The following is a 20,763-nucleotide window of genomic DNA, read 5'->3' as shown; positions in this document are numbered from 1 at the left end:
ACACCAATGTGCAAATGTCCATTCATGTCTCTGCTCTGGGATCTTCCAAGTAAAAACCGCATAGTGAGATTGCAGAACCTTATGGCTGCCACATACTTAGCTTCTTGTGGAACCACCGCACTGACCTCCAGAAAGGCCACACCATTCTGCCCCCTCATCAATGATAAATAGGTACATCCCTCTCTCCATGTTTTCTCCAGCACTTTTTCCTCTATTTATATTTTTTCCTACAATTTTATAGAGATATATTTGCATACCATACAATTATCCACAGTGTACAGTCAGTTGTTCATGGTATCATCATACAGTTGTACATTTATCACCACAGTCAGCACTTGAACATATTGATTACTATGAAAAAGTGTTTTTTTGTGTGAATAATAGAAACGATAATAAAAAGAAAAATAAAATGTCATACAATACAATATAATAGTAAAGACAGAAAATAACACCATGACCAAGAATCCCATATCCCTCCCTTATGTCCCCCTCTCATACACATTTAATTTTGGTATATTGTCTTTGTTTAAAAAAAAAAAAAGGCACAACAAAATGAATAACTGAAATCAGAATCACTAATGTTATCAAGTAGGGAAACAAATTAAAATCTAGCAGCCATCAGCAAGACTACAGCAAAGACAATGCTGTAAAAAGAAACAAAGAAATTGCTAGAAAACTGTATGCATCATATTCTTCCAAACCAGCAGAACATGCTCCTTCATACAATGGAACATAGAATTTTTTTTTCCTTTAAGGTATAGAAATGCAAGTTCTTTTTTGAATATTGTGGATGGTAAATGTGTTTGTAATGTAATTCTACTAAGCTATTACAGAATGACCAGGAAGACATTTATGGATTCTGGGGATGATATGTACTATAATTCTTTGATTGGGATAGTGGATACACTAGCCAAAATTAAAATAATAATAATAATAATAATAATAATATATGAACACAGAAGTACAAGACAAAGGTGAATGAGACTTCTCATATCTTAGCAACATGTAGATGGAAATCAAATTTAAATGCAGTCCATTCTGCTTTTGAAGAGGCTTCAGTTAAGCTCCCAAATCTCAGTTGCTTGAAGCAGTCTCCTATGAGAATACTCAGAAGGTGTCTTCTTAAACAACAAACCTATATTTAGTGGTGGAGCCACTCTTAGTACCTGTGTCTGCATGAGACTGATAACCAATCACTATCTTTGGAGGAAGTCCTAACCTTTTGTTGTATATCCTCCCTATATGTGTAACAGCTTCTCTGTTTTCACATTCAGTAGTCCATATTGCTATCTTATCACCTTCAGTTCTAACATTAACAACGGCTCCACATACATCATCACTAGTCATCAAAAGATTCTCCAATAAGGCACAGCAAGTGTGTCTAGCCAAAAGTGATCGAGGTCACCTCGTCTCTGCTCTTTGTTCAATGTAATTAGCCATAGTCCTCCTCGTTTGTTTTTTTTCATCTTCCCACATAGGCTCAATACCATCCTTAAAAAGTGACTAGTCACAGCCAGACACTAAATTACTAGAAAACTGGATATGGTTGTACAGAGCCCAAAAGTCTTCAACAGTATCAAATTTAGAAATCAGTCAAAGGTTTGCTTGCCAAGTTTTGCTTTTATCATTTTTAAAAAACCAAAGCGCCCATCTGTTCTGTAGTAGATGTTTAATACAGTGTTAGCAACCTCCTGATTAGATTCTGTTTTCTCTTCTTCTGTAGGTGGGGGATTAGGAGTTGGGGTGGTTTCCTGTTCCACAGTTGCCATCTTAGATTGATCTGATCACACAACCAATCCATAGATTTTTTTTTTTTCGAGTAAAGAAAATGTTCCATTTTTTAAAAAAATCAGAGTAATAAATTGAATTGCTTCATATGATATATGTAAAGGTATTTGTTTGCTAATCAGCTATCATAATTGGGTAGACAAGCCAGGCTGTCACGTTTACAGAGGATCACGAATGGTTTGCAACGACAGTAAAATTTGTTCAGTAAAGAGCACTCATATGCCCAGTTTTATCAATACATAAATCTAATACCTGAGCAAGCTCAAACATGGCAATAAGAAAGATAGTGATATTGTCAAGGCTGATGAATCCATGAGAGACTCCAGCACAAAATCATAAACTCTTAAATTCAGATGCCAGCTCAGAGACGTAATCTGCCATTCCCCAAGAAGGAATTGCATGGAGAGCATCAACCTCACTGACTCTGGTGCTTACTTGGCACAGATATTGAGTGAATAAAATGTTCCGTCTGGGGAGAGGGGAGGCAGGTATATATATATATATATGCTGCCCGTGGTCCTGAAAATTGTTTTGCTATGTCTGGCTCATTTTAATAATCCTGGGATAATGGTGGCTCTTGTTCAATCTTGTCTCAATAATCCTAAACCAGGTAGGAAATAGGCAGTGATTGGAGAGAAAATAAAAAGGAGAAAAGAAAAAGGAGATAGAAGATGAAGAGAAGAAGGAAGGGCATAATCCTTAAAGTGTCAGGAAAAAATAAAATGAGAGACCTTGGTTTCTTTATCATGTTCAGGTAATTACAATAACCAACAAAGGAAGTGTTGGGTAAAGTTACAGATTGGGTTTTCTGGGAAACAGAACTGAGACAAAGTTAGAGTAAGCACATATGATATTTATTAAGTTGTACCCTTGGAGCCTATACCCGTTTGGTGGGAAGAGAAGGAAGCAAGATTGGGCAGATGGGGGAGTCGAACTACAAGGCAGTCTTAAGATGCTCAGATTACCCCATAGGGAGGTCTGGAGCTAGATTGGCCCCACAAAGTTGTTTTGAGTTGAGCTGAAATAGTCAGGCCTGTTCATTCTCACAGTGATCAGCATTAGGATCTGGGTTGTCCTGGAAAGAGCATGACTTTGGGCAAGGTGGTTTTCTATAACTGAGGCAGTCCCTGAAAGGACCTATAGTTGGGCCTTCGCTGAAGGAGATCTGGGTGGCCCATCACAGTGTCCACCACAAAGGGTTATGTATTTTAGTATTCCTCAGGCTATGTTTATGCTTAATACTGCCTAAGTCAATTCAAGGCATATATGTGTATATGTATATTTATATGTATATGTACATGTATATGTATTGTATATGTATATTGTATATGTGTATGCATATGCATATGCGTATTTGTGTACATGTGTATATATGTATATGTGTGCATATATGTATCCATTTGACATCAGATCGAGTGAATAGCTTTCTCCTTGTATAATTCTCCAGCATCCCTCTTCACACAGCAAATGCCTTACCCACAATTCAACCTACTAACCATTTAAATGCAGCTGCCATGCTTCACAACCACCTCCAAATCTCCAGACCTTTTCTTTTCCTGGTTCACTGTCCTTGGCTTCTTCAAACGCTCCTGAGATAGCGACAATTTCTAATTCATCTTTTATTTAATTCACTCTCCGCTGGTTGTATTCTTATTTACCAAGGACTTCATAAACCTGGTACCTAGAGCTAATCCACCTGTGGAGATACAGTCACACAGTCCACTTGGAGCAAATTTTAGAAACTAAACAAATGGGTTGGGATTCCTTTGAATTGTGTGTATGGTGAAGTGTATCTGAGTAATTAAGGAGATGAACAAAGGAGGAATGAAAATGAATATATCAAAGGAAACAACATGACACAAATATAAAATTTTAAGATTCAAGAATATCTGGTTTGACAGAATAAAAGAGAAAGCAAGGAAGAGGTCTTTGTAGCTGTCCACTGTTCTTTCCCGTCGAGTTCTTCAAAATGAAACAATCCGATTTTTACCGCTCAATCTACGTCGTAGAAGTGGGCCTTCACAACCCTCACACTCTTGCCTGTCTTTGTTCTGAACTGCTTGTCCTGCCTTTACCATGTTCTGTGTCACAATGAGCCACTTCACCCTTTGGACAAGAGAAGTGGCACTATTTTGGCAGGTACAAATTATGCTTTCCTCACTTGTAATTTGTATCTTTCCTCTGGCTACGCTTGAGGGACGGTAAGTTCCCAGAGGTCAGGAACTATGCTGTTTTACTCACCATTTTATCGCTGGAGCCTAGGATGGTGTCTGGCATTAAGAAGATTCTTAATGAGTCTTGGCTGATGGGGCGGTGCCTCAGGCAGCAGCTGGCAGGCATCCTGCACGGTCTGGCCTGTGCGTAGGGCCATCTGCCTTGGCCCATCCATGAATATATTGCTCACCAAGCCCACATCACCATGCAAATGAGAGCCAGGCTGAAACTGTGAGCCATTTTTCCCTTCCTAAAGAGCAAGCCCCAAACTGGACATCAAGCAGTTAACTCTGAGAAAGGAAGAAGGGGGTAGACAATGGAGGAATGGTCTTCATTTCCAGGGGCGTCTGCTTCCCAAAAAGAAACATTTGGAAGTTTTTTGAGGGCTTGGGAGTGGGGCTTTAAAATGCAGCATGTGAAGTGAGGTTATTTAAATTCTGATCTAACTGTGTGGCCTATCTTCATGCCTGCATTAGATTGTTCAGGCTTTGACCATCCACCCCCATAATTTTGTTTGGATTAGCCAAGGGCTCCACTTGTGTGGTACGTTTTGATTTTGTCTGACACAGTGTTCCCATCCCATCCTCCCTCAAGTAGGTCTGGGGAAAAAATGCACTTCTCAGCTGAGAAGTCACAATCTCTGCTTTTTTATGCTTCCAAGGAAACAACAGGAAATGGCTTGGCTTTGCCATATTTAGGATGGATTGGGGAGCAGACGCAGAGAGAGTTTTCCTCAAGTTACATTTCATACAGAAAACTCAGCAACAGACACAAAGAAAGAAATGATCTTAGAATCCAATCCCAGGATGCTTGGAGAGTATGGTTAAAGCTTTCCATCTGATGGATGAGGGATCTGATTCCTGGTGAAGGAATATGTTTTACGGAAAGTGACACAGTGAACTACCGATGGCTGACAAACCAGAACTGGAAATCATGCCTTTTGCCACTATTAGGCATGAGATGGAAAGAAGTTAAACTAAAATGTACTCTATGGAGCCATAGTTGCACGTTTTCATTTTTAACTCTATGGCCCTAATGCGGTGGCCAAAAATAGTATTCCTAAGTTCTTGACCACAGAGATCACAGTGTGTGTTGGGGGCTGGGTGGAGGGGGCAGTGTGGCAAGTGTGAGCCAGAGGAATCATCACTGAGAGAGTTCTATGAATTCTATAAAGAGAAGAGCTATTAAGCTGAGATCAACTAGTTCCAGGTTTCTAAGACCCTAGTGGGATGTTTTTCTCTACTGCTTGGAGATTTCCTTATTTTCACCCTCTTTAACTCCTCTTTAAGAGGAACTAGGAGACTGAGCAGAGAACTTTTGCACACTGAGTTTTAGAGGGGCAATAAAACACAGTCTCCACAACAGAGTGGTGGAAACTACTATGAGATGGACCAAACTATTCTCTTTCCCCAAGACCAGGCATGTGCCTCAGCCTTGTTGTAAGAAAACACGATTTCCTGTTAATGGACTATTGAAAGACCACACCTGTATCTCAGTGCCAGAGCCAACCCTATTATGGAGGTCACTTCAGCTCCATTCACTGGCAGGAATGGAAAGGCTGAGAATTAAGTAGATTTTCCAAGCAGAATGAAGATACAAAGTGCCAGAGATGACCAAGTACAGGACAACGTAGTCCCTGTGCTGCACAGTGGGAGTTTTCTAATCCCCCCTTACACTCCAAGTGTTGCTGGATTACTCTGATTATACAACCACGCCCATATCAACCACCATTTCCATTTATTGAAGTGCCTTTCTACCTGCTCAGAAATGTGCATGTGGTAGGCATTTTATGTGCAATTTATTTTATCCCCCAAAGAATCTTGAAATGCAAGTATCATTTATGTTTATTCTACAGAAGAAAGGTAATGGAGGCTCTAAGAGGTAGAATACTTTGCCCAAGGCCACATGGCTGAGCGGCTTTATAGCACTGTAGTTAAGAGCACAGACTCTGGAAACAGATTTCCTGGGTTCAGCTCCTAGCTTTGCTGCTGGCTAGCTGGGTAGGGGAGGGATAGGCAGCCTCTACGATGGCCCCCAGTGAGCTCCACCTCTTGGTACTCATGGCCTTGTGTAATCCCTCACCCTGAAAACCTGGTGGGCTCACAGACTGGGTTCCTCCATCTGTAAAATGGTGATTGTAGAACCTACCTTGCCAGGAGTTTGTATCTATGGGCTACCCATCTGTCGTATACCAGGCCCTCCATATACGGGAGCTTCCTTTCCCTCGCAACATGGGTCTTTCTTTCAAGATAGCCCATTTTTATTAATTGAAGATAGTTCTTGCCTTGCTCCATCTGAATAGTGATTTTGTTGTGTTTATGTTCCTCACTGAAAGCTGCCTCAACTTAGGCATCCGATACATGACCCCAGCCATGGATGACCCACCCCACCCCCTCGCCACACTGCCTCCTCTCCTTGCTCCAGACTTGCTTCCCTTCTAGAAAAATCTTTCACCAAAATTCAAAAGGCCAAGGGGTCTTCAAATGGAAGTCAATCCTTTTACACTTTGACAGAGAACTGTCCCACAAAGAGGAAATTTTACAAATACTCAGACGACAGCACCGAGAAAAGGCCCTTGTTTCCCCAGGGCTCAGCCTCCCTAAAGATGACAAAGGTTAGGCATGGAGAAAGCCCAGACCACTCGTTGGATTTGGCAAGTGGCAGCCAACAGCTGGTCCTGCCGGTTCATTAGCCCTACACTCTGCTCCCCCCACCCAGCCTTTGCTGGCAAAGTAGGAGACAGGCGGCTCTGGGCCGCTTTTCTCTTTCTATTAACAAAGCCGGGTGCCATCGGATTACGTTGGCCCCGAGCCAGGCCTGCGTGCCGTTTGCCTGCCTGTGTGTTGCCATAGCAATGGCGATGCGCCTTTTGCCAAGGCAGCAGCTGGCGGATGGGTAGCCGATTACCTGCCAAGCAGATTTACTAGCTCTGAAGTACAGACCTTTTTCTGATAAGTGGAAGAGGGGAGGGAGGTTTGAGACTCAGGGAACAAGGAGTATGTGTGGAAGGGTCTCCTCACCTTTTCCCCCATTCCTCTTATTTTAATTTTTGAACAAAAGACGATTATCCTCCATCAGTTTTCCAGTTATCCATCTGTTAGCACAGAGGCCCAGCTCATGTCTTTTTTTCTAAGAGGCAGCAAACAATTTAGTCCTTGTCATATGCCACAAGACACGTGCTACCTGACCTCTAGCATGCTGAGGCAGGACACAGTGCTTTCCTCACTGCAGAGCAGGGATTTGGGGAGAGGAAAGAGGTTCTGGCAGTGGAAAGAATTTCCGGAAGGACAAGCAGGCAGTGCCCACTGTGATGATAGACTCATGAAAAATTAGTGGGAAAAGTAGGGTGGTGATAGTTCTTAACTAGGAAGAGATTCCCCAGGGATTCCGGGTTCCTGAATTTTAGGATAGATTTTTCTCATTTTTGATTTTAATTCAGAAAGTATTTATTAAACACCAACTGTTTGCGAACTTGGTTTTTTCCTGTGTTTCAAGTGTCAGTCTCGCTCCATCTTCACTGGATAGCCAATACTGGTTACCGGGATGAAGTAAAATTTCAAAAGGCAGATAAGGGGAGGTGAGAAGGGTATTCCAGGCAGAGAATTGGGATCTGGCTCAGGGCAGAGGCAGGACTGAAGTGAGAAATGGTGAGTACTTTGTAGAGTTGGCAGTGGGAGCTGGGAATGGGAGAGAGCAGAATAGAGGGAGTGAGTCAGTGGAACTGGCTGGGTTTTCCAGGTGTTACTAAGGAATTTGCACACTGCTCTTTAGGCAGTGGGGAGATAGTAAAGGTTCTTAATCCAAGAGTGAAGCAACTAGTTATGCTTTAAGACTGAAATTCGCTGTACGGTGCAAACTGGGTTGGAGCAAGACATACAGCAAATGGGTTAATAGTGTGATGGGTTACTGAGATAGGTCCTTGGTGAGGATAATGGAGAGGAAGAGGATGCAAGACCTACTTCAGAAATGACTCAGCAATGATGTAGCCAGTGAAATGAGATGCCTATGTGCCTGGCTCCATGATCATTGCTCCATGTATGTCCTTCTTCAGTTATACAAAAGTTGGCACGAAAGCACATTGTAAGGGTGTTGCATGGTACCTAACTTGTTCCATGACTGGGTTGCAGAGCTCCTATGAATCTTCTGGGATTATTTGCAGAATCATTCAGGGATGTGTGTGTATGTGTTGCTGTTCCACAAATCATCCCACCTGAAGGACACTGGCAAGGATGCCAGTGTTGGACTCAGATAGCTCTGGGTGCAAATATGTCAGCCCCAGTTATTTACGCTGTTACACAGAGCATGCCACTCTTAGCACACCTACAAAATGGGACAAAAACAATACCAACTTGGGAGTGGGGGTTTGTTCTGAAGATGAATGAGCTGGTAGATATAAATCACTGTACACAGGGTGCCCCAAATAGGACACAAAAGAAGACAAACTTTATACCTCTCAGACGGAGGTAGTGGAGTGGTCAGGGCCTCTGGAGACAGACACCTGTATCCTATTTTCCTCATCTGTAAAAAGTGGGCAGTAGAACCCACCTCACTGGGCTATTGTGAAGACAAAAATGAGATGATGCTTGTGAAGAGTTTAAAGAGAGCCTGATACATAGCAGTTGTTTAAATTGCACACAGATGGGTAAACTGAGGCCCAAGAGACTAAGTGACCTGCTCAGAGTCACACTTCTTCTCAGTAACTGAAGAAGTGCACCTCCAACATTGGAAATGACAGACAGGAGAAAGATCATTTCTAAATGCACTGTCCTTGTCTTCATATCCAATTAAAAAAATACTATGTTTTGGTCATGATAAACTTCTGTAGTGCTCACCACTGGCCAATGGTATTCTAAGTACATTTACCATCCATTCATCCTCTCACGAGCCTGTGATGTAGGTGTTATATTATCCTAATTTTTTATCTGAGGAAATCTTGACAAAGAGGTCAAGAAACTTTCTCAGCTAGTAAATGGCAGCGTTAGGATTTGAGCACAGGCATTTTGCTGGGCTGCCTCTCAGATAACCTTGCTACATTCAGGCAGAAGAACAGGAGAGGATAATGAAGAAAAGCTAGTGGGATTGCATGGGTGTGCCCTGCCCCCACAGATTGGAGAATTAAGGGGCAGGGCCCCAAATCCCTAATCAGAAAGCCTAGGTGTGCGAGATGCATCCAAGTCAATGAGGTTGGTTCAATCGTTCAGCATTTGTCTAATGTTCACCTCTCCTGTGAAGGCCATCCCCAGCCCTCTCCATGCGTTTGACCCCACTGCTCCCTTGTCCAGACTTCTGTTACAGCATCTGTGACACCTTATTAAGTGTGGGATCACCTTCACTCTGTCTTAACCTATTTGTAAGTCCCTGAAGGTGGAGCTCTAGCTTATGCTTCGTTGTACTCTCAGGACCCAGCACAGCACCTGGCACAGTGGAAGCATCTGATCCACTTGTACTGATTGAATAAACAAATCCACAAAGGAATGAATGAGGGCTCTTCAGGCTTAGGACAGGGATGGGATTAGAGGTCACCCCAAAAACCAGGAAAAACTAGGATTGTGCTGTAATGAGCTACCCAGCAGCCTAATGAAGCTACTGCGTGACTCCCTTCCCAACTGGGTATGGAAATGAAAGCCAGCCTGCACCCATGGTCTGCTAAGAATAACACCTACGAGATAGCAGTGTTTGGAATAAGCCTGCCTCTGGAAAGGTTCCTGAGCCCTGTAATTTTACTTTTATAGTCATGGCCCCAGCGTGTTTGACTTTTCAAATCCCCTTACTAAAATCTAAGGGTCTGTTTATAAAAGCCATATCTTAAACTCGTTCTCTGTGAGGTACAAGTGGGATTTGTACTCCTCAGTATAAATTGGTCCCCTGGAGTGACATTACATTTTGCTCCTCATAGGACTCCTCTGTTTGGTGGAATGGGGAGGGAAAGCAAACAGCTTAATACAGAGTTGGTCAAAAATTTCTCGTGAGACTCAAAGCCCTCTAGCAATAAAAATAACAACAACAATAATAATAACAGCCCAAAGCAGCTGTCATCCAAGGGGCAAGTTCAACTACAGACTTAGGAGAAACCAGGTTCATGCCAGAAGAGCAATAGGGTATTTTAAGTGCAACATTCTAGGACGTGGACGGTAGCTAGAGACATTGGAGACAGGTTGGAAAGCAAAGAAACAGGTTGTATCATGAAGTAAAAGGATTTAGGAACTATTTCAGATTCCAGGACAGGCTACCAGGAGGTCAAGTTTATTGGATTCCAGTGTGGTCTGGTTAAGGTATTTAAGACCAGACCAGAGCCCTGACACCACAAACACATCATGGCAGCTTTGTAATGTGTCAGCTTGGCTTGGCTGTACTAGATTTCCCAGAATCTCCTTCTTGGATATTTCTGGTTAGCATAGACCACAACAAATGGGCAGGAGTATATATTTAGCTTTGTGATGAAGGCACAAGCATCTTCTGCAGGACACTCACACCATCAAGGTCAGGAGCAGTGAGAACTGACACAGATTTTAGTCCATCCTTGTGAGTTCCAGCTCGTGCTTCCATCTTGCCCTTGCTCTTCTCCACTTTAAGTCCATCTTCTCTTCCCACTATCTGCCCTGTGGCCTGGGAAGTCCAGAGTCAGATGCAAAGATAGCTTTATAGAGACTGCTTAGCCAGCCTTACAATAGCGCAAGATCAAATCCTTATAACAAATCCCTTATTGTATACATATTTATACTTCCTTGTGGTTCTGCTTCTCTGATAAAACCCTGAATGACACACGCATCTTCAACAGAGTGGAAAGAGTACAAAGTTTGGAATCAGATCTAGATCTAAGTTCAAATCCCACCCCTTCCCCCTCCTTGTTTTTAACCATCAATGTGAGTTTTTACCCTTGTAAGCCCCAGGTTTCTCATCTGTAACTTGATGCTAATACCTACCTCAAAGGGTTATTGTAAGGATTAAAGAAATTAAAAATGCAAAGCACTTAGCTCATGGTAGGTGGCCAATTATGATAGAGGGCAAAGAAGTTTATTCCTTGTTGACTTGGAGTGTCCTTTCTTTTCTCACATCCATCTGGAGCAGCTGTATTGGGGCATGTACTGTGTTCCATGGTTAATCGGTGAGTATGGTCACAGCTGTCCACTTCCAGAAAGTGATGGAGACAGAACCGGTTTGACTCAGGCCACTCTTGTTTCCTCTGGAGTGAATCATTGCAGTTGACGTCCTTTCACTGCAGGGGGAATAAATGCCTCATCCAGAGCACATGTAGCACTTTTCCTATTCCCAAGCATTTCCATATGGCCACTGGCTGCTGTTTCCCCAACTCTGACAATCCCACTCCTTCTTGCCTCTCTTGGTCCCAGCAAGGCTGCAGACCAGAGTTGCTGAAAAAAGGATAAAGACCTTCACAGATAGCTTCATCAGACTCTGACTTGCCCCTATCTGAGCCCAGCAGTGGCCTCTTGGCATTCAGGCAGCAGAGGGTATCCGTGCCCTGATCCCAGGAGTTGTCCTGTGGATAGCTTGGTTCATTTAGCGATGGGTATTGTCAGAGCTAGGTTCCTGGTGATAAGTCCTTTGGTCAAAAATCCCTCTTATGTTTATTTAGCAATGCAGAAGATGCATAGGATGGCTCTAGAGAATTGTGAGTATTCTTCACCCTTAGTAGGTTGGTTCACAATAGAGATGATAAAGAGAAGCAGACAAGACATTGTGTTCAGAATAAGAAGAGACTCCAGCCCTTACTCTGTTATCAGTGGCTGAGGGGGTTGTAGAAAGCCACTGAATTCCTCCAGACTTCCGTTTTCTCCTCTGTAACCCCTTCAATATGGTCAGTTCTGAACTCTGAACACTTACATGTTTCAGCCTGAGTTGATGGAAAGAGGACTAGACTTTCAAGCAATAAATAATTTTGAGCATTTCCTATGTGCTGGGCACATTTTCAAGATTCTGTAGGAAAAAAAAAAACATAAAGGAAATACATGATTGGTATTTTCAGGAGAAAGCTAAGGATTAAACGTTTAAAAAGTTATTACATAGCATCAAGGGAATAATAGAGAAGCTGTCAAAGGCAGAGTGTAATTAGTTGCCACAGGACTTGTACAGAAAATCCCTGCCAAGGGAGGTCAGAGAGACTGAAAGAAAGAGAAAGCAAGGGACTATGAATTGGTTCAGTCTATGGATTAAGGGAAGCATTTTTCCTCTACAGGGCATAGGATTTGGTTTGTAAGGAAAAAAAAAAAAAAAAAAAACAGAAGACCCAGACCAGGCAAGATAACTAGATTTTCTGCTCCCAACTAGACAATGGGTCATGGTTAAGACTCCAAACATCTCAAAACCTCAGTTTTCTCCTCTGCCCTTTGGAGAAAGGCCAAACTATTCAGAGGGGGGTCGGTCTAAGTATCTAATTAGGCACCACTCCTTGTTTTAAACACTCTAAAGAGGAAAGTCACTTCATCAGTCAATCAACTTTGTTAAACACCAGTGATGGGTATACAGGAGACTTTGTCGAGCAGAGCACAAGGAACCAAAGTAAGTATGTTTTCCCTAAAAATGTTGACAGTCCTGTTGGTAAGCCATGATTTACACTCAAAGAACTTTTCCAACACATAGAACTTGAAACAGTTCTCTTGTGCATACAATAAATTAAGGTAAAATGAAGTTAGGTAATCTGACTTGAATTACCAAGCAGATATAGAATCAGAGCATCTCAACTCCAATTTCCACCCCTCCCCACCCTGGAGGAGTGCAACATTGAAAATTTATGCAAAGAGAGGAAAATGTGTGAAAAATGTCACCGCAATCTCTTTTCTCACAAAGCCAAGCATTTATTGGTGTTTTTGCAAGTTTGCGAAATGACAAAAAGACTTCTCAGGCTGTTGGGAACAGATTGTCCCTTTGGCCTGGGTGGAAAGGGGGTAAGGAAGCTGACTGCTGAGTAAGAAACATGTCTGAAGCACAGACGTATTTTCATTTCAGCTCCAGTGGTTTGAATAGGATGACTGAGGCTTTATATGGGATAATTGTTTTGGCCCTATGAATCAGAAAATCTGTTTTCAATCAAGTGGGATGGATCACTGTCTCCTGCAGTGCAATATTTCAAAAGGAAAAATTGGCCTATAAGCCCAGATGTGAGCATCCCAGAATCCTTCTATCCATGAAGGGTCTTAGTAAATTGCTTTGTTAGGCTAGAACTACAACTTATCCGAAGGTAATTGACATGTAACTGACGTCTTGTCAGGAAATCTGGCCTTCAACATTAGAACAGGACAAGAAGCTACAAGTTCCATTCCATTCCTGGGTATCTGGCACAAGTAACATTATCATAAGCACCATAGCTGTCCCTTAATTTGGGTGACGGTTTCAGTTTACAAAGAGCTTTCAGATTCATTACACCAATGACTCTGTTCTTTTTTGTTTCTTACTTCACATAACTCTACCTGGAAATATTTTGCAGGGGTTTGACTCTCCCACTGGATCACTGCTGAAGGTAGGAGTGGAAATTCATTCATCTTGGTTTCTCCACCCATGTCCAGTGCTTCTTTTGCAAACAATAAGCATATAATAGGAACTGTTTTCTGAAGTGAGTTTACTTGTCCAAAACAACACAGTTATTTCTTTGCTGAACAGGATCTTCCTATGGAAGGGCCAAAATGCTGTGTCTTATCTAAAAATTCTTTCCCCAAATAGAATACACATACACGTGCACACACACATATTATATACATATTTTTCAAATTGTTTTGAGGTTCTAGCTCTATTATTTAGGTATTCAATATTTAAATTGTCTGATATATGTATATAGATACAGATATAGATGCATAGATATATATATTTATAGCATGAGTTTGGGATTTATTTTCTTCAAATATGGAATGTGGAATGCCCACTGTCACTACTCCATTTTTAGAAGGCCATTTTCTTCATTAATTTGTAAGGTCGCTTTAACAATTCTCTTATATGCATGGGTCTATCTCTGCATTGTGAATTCAGTTCCCTTGATCTTTTTACTCTTTCAGCGTCAATCCTACACTGTTTTAATTATTGTGGCCTGAAAATAAATCTTGATACCTTGCTAGAGGACGAACAACATGCTTGTTCTCTTAGTTATTCTTGGACAACTATTCTTCCATATGAATTTCAGTAACCTTTTGTCAATATCCAAGAAAAATCCAACTGAAAAAGTGATCGCAATGTCACTGCATTTAGATATAGATTATATCGATACATAGAGATAGATAAATAGATATATAGATACACAAATATAGATACAGATATAGATGATATAGATATAGATTAATTGGGGAAGGACTGATATTACATTACCTGGTCCTGAAACCCATATGATTGTGCTTTCCCTAATCCAACCTAATCTCTCACACTCCTTGATTCCCCAAATCTTTTCCAAAATGATCTCAAGAACTCATAGTCTGCCATCAGAAATCTCTAAGATACTAAACCTGAGGATACTGTTTCCCGCAGGGCTCTATCAAGTGGAGACCATTTAACTTCCTGCATTTTTGTGGGTCTCTGGGTGCGGTAGATGTCCCCTTGCTCTTTATTGGCACTCGTTTCTCTCTTTGAAACAGACACTATCTGACAATATCACCTGCTCCTTCATACCTCAAATGCAGACCTCTTGGGCACTTCGCCTTCATTGGGGAATATTTTAGCACCTGCTTCCCTGTCTTTCCACTACTACTTGTTGATTTTCATATTCATGTAATTCATGTAGATGAATCTATCCAATCTCCTGCCCTCTTTTCATGAGTCCCTTCTCCTCATCACTTCAACTACCCAATCTCTAAGCCTGACCATCACCAATGATTCCCCTACCCCCAAACAAATGCATCTTGGCTTCAAGTGTCTCCTTCTTTGACCCATATCTCCTACCATTTTAACATTCTTTCTCTAGTGCCACCTTTCTCAAAAGGCTTTCACCTTACTGGGAACTCTAATGCATGATGGTAGGTGGGAATCCTGCTTATCACCCTCCTCCTGTCATCAATTCCCTCCAGGTCTCATGACCCTCCACACCCCACCTAGGCTCCATGTTGTGTCATTACAATCACACTCTTGCCTCTCTCTTTCCAGAGTACTTGTATCAGTTTTCTATTGCTGCCATAACAAATTGCCACAAATTTAGCAGATTAATGCAAATTTCTTATTGTAGAGTTCTGTAGGTCAGAAGTAAAACAAAATGTGTCTCACTGGGCTAAAATGCTGTGCTATTTTGGAGGTCCTAGGGGAGAATCTATTTCCTTACCTTTTCCAGATTCTAGAGGCTGCCTGCATTCCTGTACTCATAGCCCCCTTCCATCTTCAATACCAGTAATGACAAGTTCACTCTTTCTCACATCACATCACTCTGACACTGACCCTCTTCAGCCTCTCTCTTCCACTTTTAAGGACCCCTGTGATAACACTGGGCCTGCCTGGGTAATCCAGCATACTCATCCCATCTCAAGGTCAGATGATTAGCAAATTAATTCCATCTGTGACCATGATTCTCCCTGGGATTAGGGCATGGACATCTTTGTGGTTGCCATTATTCTACCTATTTGAGTTACTCAAATGGCAAAATCCCACATTGGTGAAATTCACCTCTGTCTGCTCTGAGCCTGTATCTTAGAACTGAGCATTACAGAACGTACTCACCTTCATGACAAGAAACCTAGTGTTTTGTTACAATTCTGGTTTTATTCATTCTGATAACACTATTTCACACGTCCTCCGTTCTCCCCGAAACCCATTCCAATTCCTTCATCTTAGTTGTAACCTTGTTTTTTTTACTGAGAAAATGAAAGAAATTAGAGGTGACTTTCCAAATCCTCTTGCCAATGTATTTACCACCTTGATAGCTCTAAATATGCTGTTTTTAGATTAAAATGGATGTACTGTCCTTCCTACAATCAAGGCCAACTCCTGGACTGGTGAACTGGATTTGATGTCCTCTTGCCTATGCAACACCTTTATGGTTAATTTGTCCCCTTTTCCCTTGCATCATTAACTTTTCCCTCTCTAGTGAACCATTCCCTTTAGATTACAAATATGCTGTAACATCTCCTAATTAAAACAAACAAACAAACTTCCTTTAGACCACATTCTGCTCAAACTACTGCTCCTTTTCTCTGATCCTCTTTAAAGCAAAACGCCTCAAAATACTTGTATATACTTGTAGTTTTCACTTCCTCTCCACCTATTTTCTTTTACATTCATTCCAGTCAGATTTTCAGTGCTCTCAATTTGCTTTTATCGAGGTAGCCAATGAATTCCATTTTCCCAGATGCAATGGCCAATTCTCAAGCCTCATCTTCTTCACCTTCTTTGCAACTATTTATGCTACATCTCCTGGTTTTCCTTCTACTTCAGTGGCCATTCCTTCTCAGTCTCCTTTGGGGGACCCTTCTCATTGTTTCAACCTCTAAGCATTGACGGGCTCCAGGGTTCACTTTTCCAGACCTCCTCCCTATTCAGATACATTATTTTCAAATATTATCTATAAGTTGATAACCCCAACTTTATTCCTCTATCTTTCATCTTTCCTTAAATTCCACACTCAAATACTCAACTTCCAACTTGACAGCTCCACTTGGATGTCTACCATGGATGAAATATCAATTTGTTCAAAACCAAACTTTTAATCCGCATCCCCCATACTAAAAAGGGCCACTCGTATTAATTTTCAACTCATCATCAAGTAGTTAACCTGATGGCTCTACTTTTGAACTGTATCCAAGAATTACCTTTTCTCACTATCTTCTTGTGCTGTCACCCTAGTCCACTCTACAATATAGCATCTTTTGCCTGGACTAACACAACAGTTTTCCAACTGGTCTCTCTTTTTTCACTCTCATATGCTAAAGTCTATTCTGTTCACTACAGAATGGGCCAAATAATCCATTTAAAATTTGAATCTGTTTATGCTACTTTTCTGATCAAAACCTTCTCTTGGCTTCCTGTCACACTTAGAATAATATCTATACCCTTACCATGGCCTATGAGGTCCTTCATGAGATGGCCAGCTTCATTTCTTTCTATCTGTTCCCTTTTTCACTCTATCCAGCGGCACTGGTCTCCTTTGAACACACCAAGCAAACCTCAACCTCAGGTACTTTGCTCTCAGGTTTGCTGTGCCAGGACCTGTCTTCCTCTACATGTTCTCACAGCTTGCCCTTTACTCTATTTAAGTCTTTACTTTAATATCGGCTTAAGTCTTTACTTTAATATCGGCTCCATTGAGGCCTTTCCTGTCATCTGTATCTGAAATACATGCCCTGGTATCTTTTCTCTTACCTTGTTTTATTTTTCTTCAAGATCCTTTTTACTAACTGACATATTATATATTTACCAGTTTATTTTTTGAATTTCCCATTACAGTGTAAGTTACATGTGAATTAGGATGTTGGCTTTTTTTGTTTACTGCTGTATCCTCAGAGCCTAGAGGAGTGACTAATGGCATAGGAGATTCTCTTACTTATTTGTCAAATTCAATGACTACATGAGTGAACATTAGTGAATATTTGTATCTACATATGGTATAGCTCTTCACTTCTGTTCTTTTCTGAATTTCAGTAAAGTTCTGAAACCTACAATGGTTTCCAGCCTTAGAGTGCCTTCTCCTTGTGAGTGATAGAATGAGTAAGAGAAAGTGGGGGGAGAAAGAGTATGTGGGGAAAGGGAGAGAAAGAGAGGGAACCTCCTTCCCACAGTTCATCCACTGGCATGTTATATATTTAGTACTCTGCCATTTGAGAATATATGAACTTTCTGGGTTTTCCATACTTAACTCCAAACCAATTAAATTAAAATTCTGGGCATGGGTACTGACATCATTGCTTTTTTAAACTTTCCCAGGTGATCCCAATATTAAGCCAAGGTTGAGAACTAGTCTTCTAAATGTTGAAAGTGAGGGTGAAGCTGTAAAGAGTACATTCATGGTTTGGCCTCTTCTCAGGCAATTACTTTTCCCAACCACCACCTTTATTTTATCTAATTTGCTTGTAGTTCTCCGACACTACCGTTCTCTCATTACACTCGGTACTTTGCTATGCCCTTAGAGATCTCCTGCCTCTCCTTCCCCAACTCTCATTTCTTCCTCTGTCTGCTCAGACTCCTCTAAACGTCCCAGAGTTGCTTCTTCCCAGTCTGTAAGAAACCTTCCTATTCTGCTCCCCACAGCACTCCATCCTTAACTCCACCATGGTGCTGGCCAGACGATTTTAAGTATCTGTTTCCTTTCTTTTTATCTCATCAGACTGAATGCTCTTGGAGGTCAGGAACCATATTGTACTGATCTATGACTTCTTAGGTCTTAGAAGAATGCCCTACTTGGTACTTAGTGAGCCTTCGGTGAATGCTGGATAAATGACTTGAAAGTGTGAGGACATTTGGAGAAAGAACTGACTAGTATTGCCACAGCTTTGAGGTGGAGCTCAGCATGGCTTGTCACAGCCAGTGTGAAATAAGTTGTGATCCCCAGTGCATGCTCTCAGAGCAGGGTGGCACCACTTTTAATGTGGAGCATACAAGACTTTGTATTGAGAGAGAAACAGTTCAGTGTGGAAAACTGCCAGAGATATGCCTGGGATGCTATGTGGTCAGATTCTCCAGCTTAATCTCCTTTGGCTCTCATTGCACTTAAGATTTTCATCCATGAAAAATTATCTGTAAATTGTGCCCCAAAAGACTGTCAGTGACTGTCTTAGAATTCAGTTAAATAAAAGGCAGATATACAAAGGAGCAGAAACATTCCCATTAGCCTTCCTTAGCCAAATATTTTGCAAACATTCCATTATTTTGTATTGTTAGATAGTCAGATGAATCAGAACTGTTTTAGTTGGCTGTTTAATACGCTGTACTTTCCATAGTGTGACCGCTCTCTTTATTAATCTGTGAGGTACAAATAGTTCACATATTGTAACAGATAGCCCTCTGGAAAAAGATATATAGCAACTGACAATAAAGCAAAGATTCTGCAGCCAAATGTGGATAGACATGAGAGCAGTTTATCCCTGGCTCCCCAGATCTACAATGCTGCCCATTGAGTTCAAATCATGCTTTCAATGTTACTGTTACTATAAAATTAAATTATATCTGGTCATGCGTATATTAGGACAAAAATGACAATAGGAAAGGCTGATCAATAATGACATTAACAGTGAGAATAACAGCAATGGCTATGGGGTATCTTCCCTTTTGAACTCACTTTTCTATAACATAGAGGGCTTCCTAATCTCTTGAAGAATGAGTTCGGAGAATTTCAAATGATGGGATCAGTGCAGACCTTTTATATTGCTGAAAGAAATGTTTAGTACAAATAAGGAAATTCTGCATGAGGGATAGGACTCTACAGGGTGTAAAGTTGGGTACAAAGAGCAAAATGGCATACTGGAAGGGCAGTGGTTCTCACCCTAGGGCAATTTTGCCCTCAGAGAACTTTTGGGAGTATCTGGAGCATTTTTGGTTGTTACAGCTGGGGGTAGGGTGGAGGAAAGAGAGGATGCTAAATATCCTATAATGCACGGAACAGGCCCTCTGCAACAAGGAATTATCCGATGCAAAATATCAGTAGTGCCAAGGTTGAGAAACATTGCTGATGAGGCGAATTCAGTTGAAATCTTGGTTCTAACACCTAATAGCTATGTGACTTTGGACAGCTTTATTCGCCTACCTGTGCCTCAGTCCCCTCATGTGTAAAATGAAGAGAATAATAATGAATACCCCATGGAGTTTTCAGCAGAATTAAATAAGATAATTTTTGGAAAGTTTTTTGCATGTTATCTTGCACATAGCAACTAGAATGTGACTCCTAGAATATTGTAGCTGAATTTAGAAGCTATCTAATCCCATCTCCCACCTATAAAGGAATGTCTTTGTCTATACAAACCCTTGTTATTCACCTTACTCTCTGATTCCCCTTAAAGCCAAAGACTATTAGATCACCCCAACTCTTAGAGACTCCTATTTTCTATTATGCCCAAGCTATCTCCCTAAAATTTGAACTCATTTGTTTTTGAGTTTTCCTCTGGAACAAAATACCACAAATTTCCTTACCCTTTCACATGGCAGTTCCACAAATGCAAGCACTTTACATGACTCCAGTCAAGAGAGTAATGTTTTCTAGGCCTCGTCTGTAATATGGGGATAAAAATACTCATACTCATGTGTGAGTTTAGTATGGCAGCATATCATAACATTGCAAGATTTCACAAAATGCTTCACAATTTGAAGGCCTAGAAGGGTTTTCTGTTTCTTTCGGTCATTTCCTCCTTTTCAAATCCAAATCCAGTGTCAAGTCAAATACTGGATAGGACCAGGTAGGTTTCTAAGAATGACTGAAGCACACACCCCATGCAGATTGTTTTTCTATTTCCAAAAGAGGTTTGCCACTGAATGAAGGCAAGTCCACAAGATCTGGTAATTCAATTGTCTGTCTTTTACCAAACCCTTCCAACCTCCTCTTTTTCCTGTCTCAATAAATGGCATTTCATACACCCCGGTGCTGAGGTCCAAAGCCTGGCTTCCATCCTTGACTCCTCCCTCTTGTTCATGCTCCATTTATTGGTCCTCTTGATTGTAGCTTTTCAATATATCTTGACTCTAACTATTCATCTTCACCTATAATGCAACTCCCTTAATACAGACACCATTATTTATCCCCAGGTTTATTTCAGAATTAACCAACTGGTCTCCTGAATTGCTGCATGCTTTCTCAACCCCTCTTTTAATAGGGACTTGTAATTATTTATTAGCTTATGTCTACGCATAATGCAA

The 20,763-nt window shown here is 41.2% G+C and overlaps 1 pseudogene; it reads right to left on the bottom strand.

Moving 5' to 3' along the window:
* Positions 1–1,122: 1,122 nt before the first annotated feature.
* Positions 1,123–1,769, bottom strand: LOC119509369 (annotated as a pseudogene).
* Positions 1,770–20,763: the final 18,994 nt, after the last annotated feature.

The sequence above is a fragment of the Choloepus didactylus genome, chromosome 14, assembly GCF_015220235.1.
Source record: "Choloepus didactylus isolate mChoDid1 chromosome 14, mChoDid1.pri, whole genome shotgun sequence".
In the NCBI taxonomy this organism is placed as follows: Eukaryota; Metazoa; Chordata; class Mammalia; order Pilosa; family Megalonychidae; genus Choloepus; species Choloepus didactylus.
This window is presented reverse-complemented; position numbering and strand designations above follow the sequence as displayed.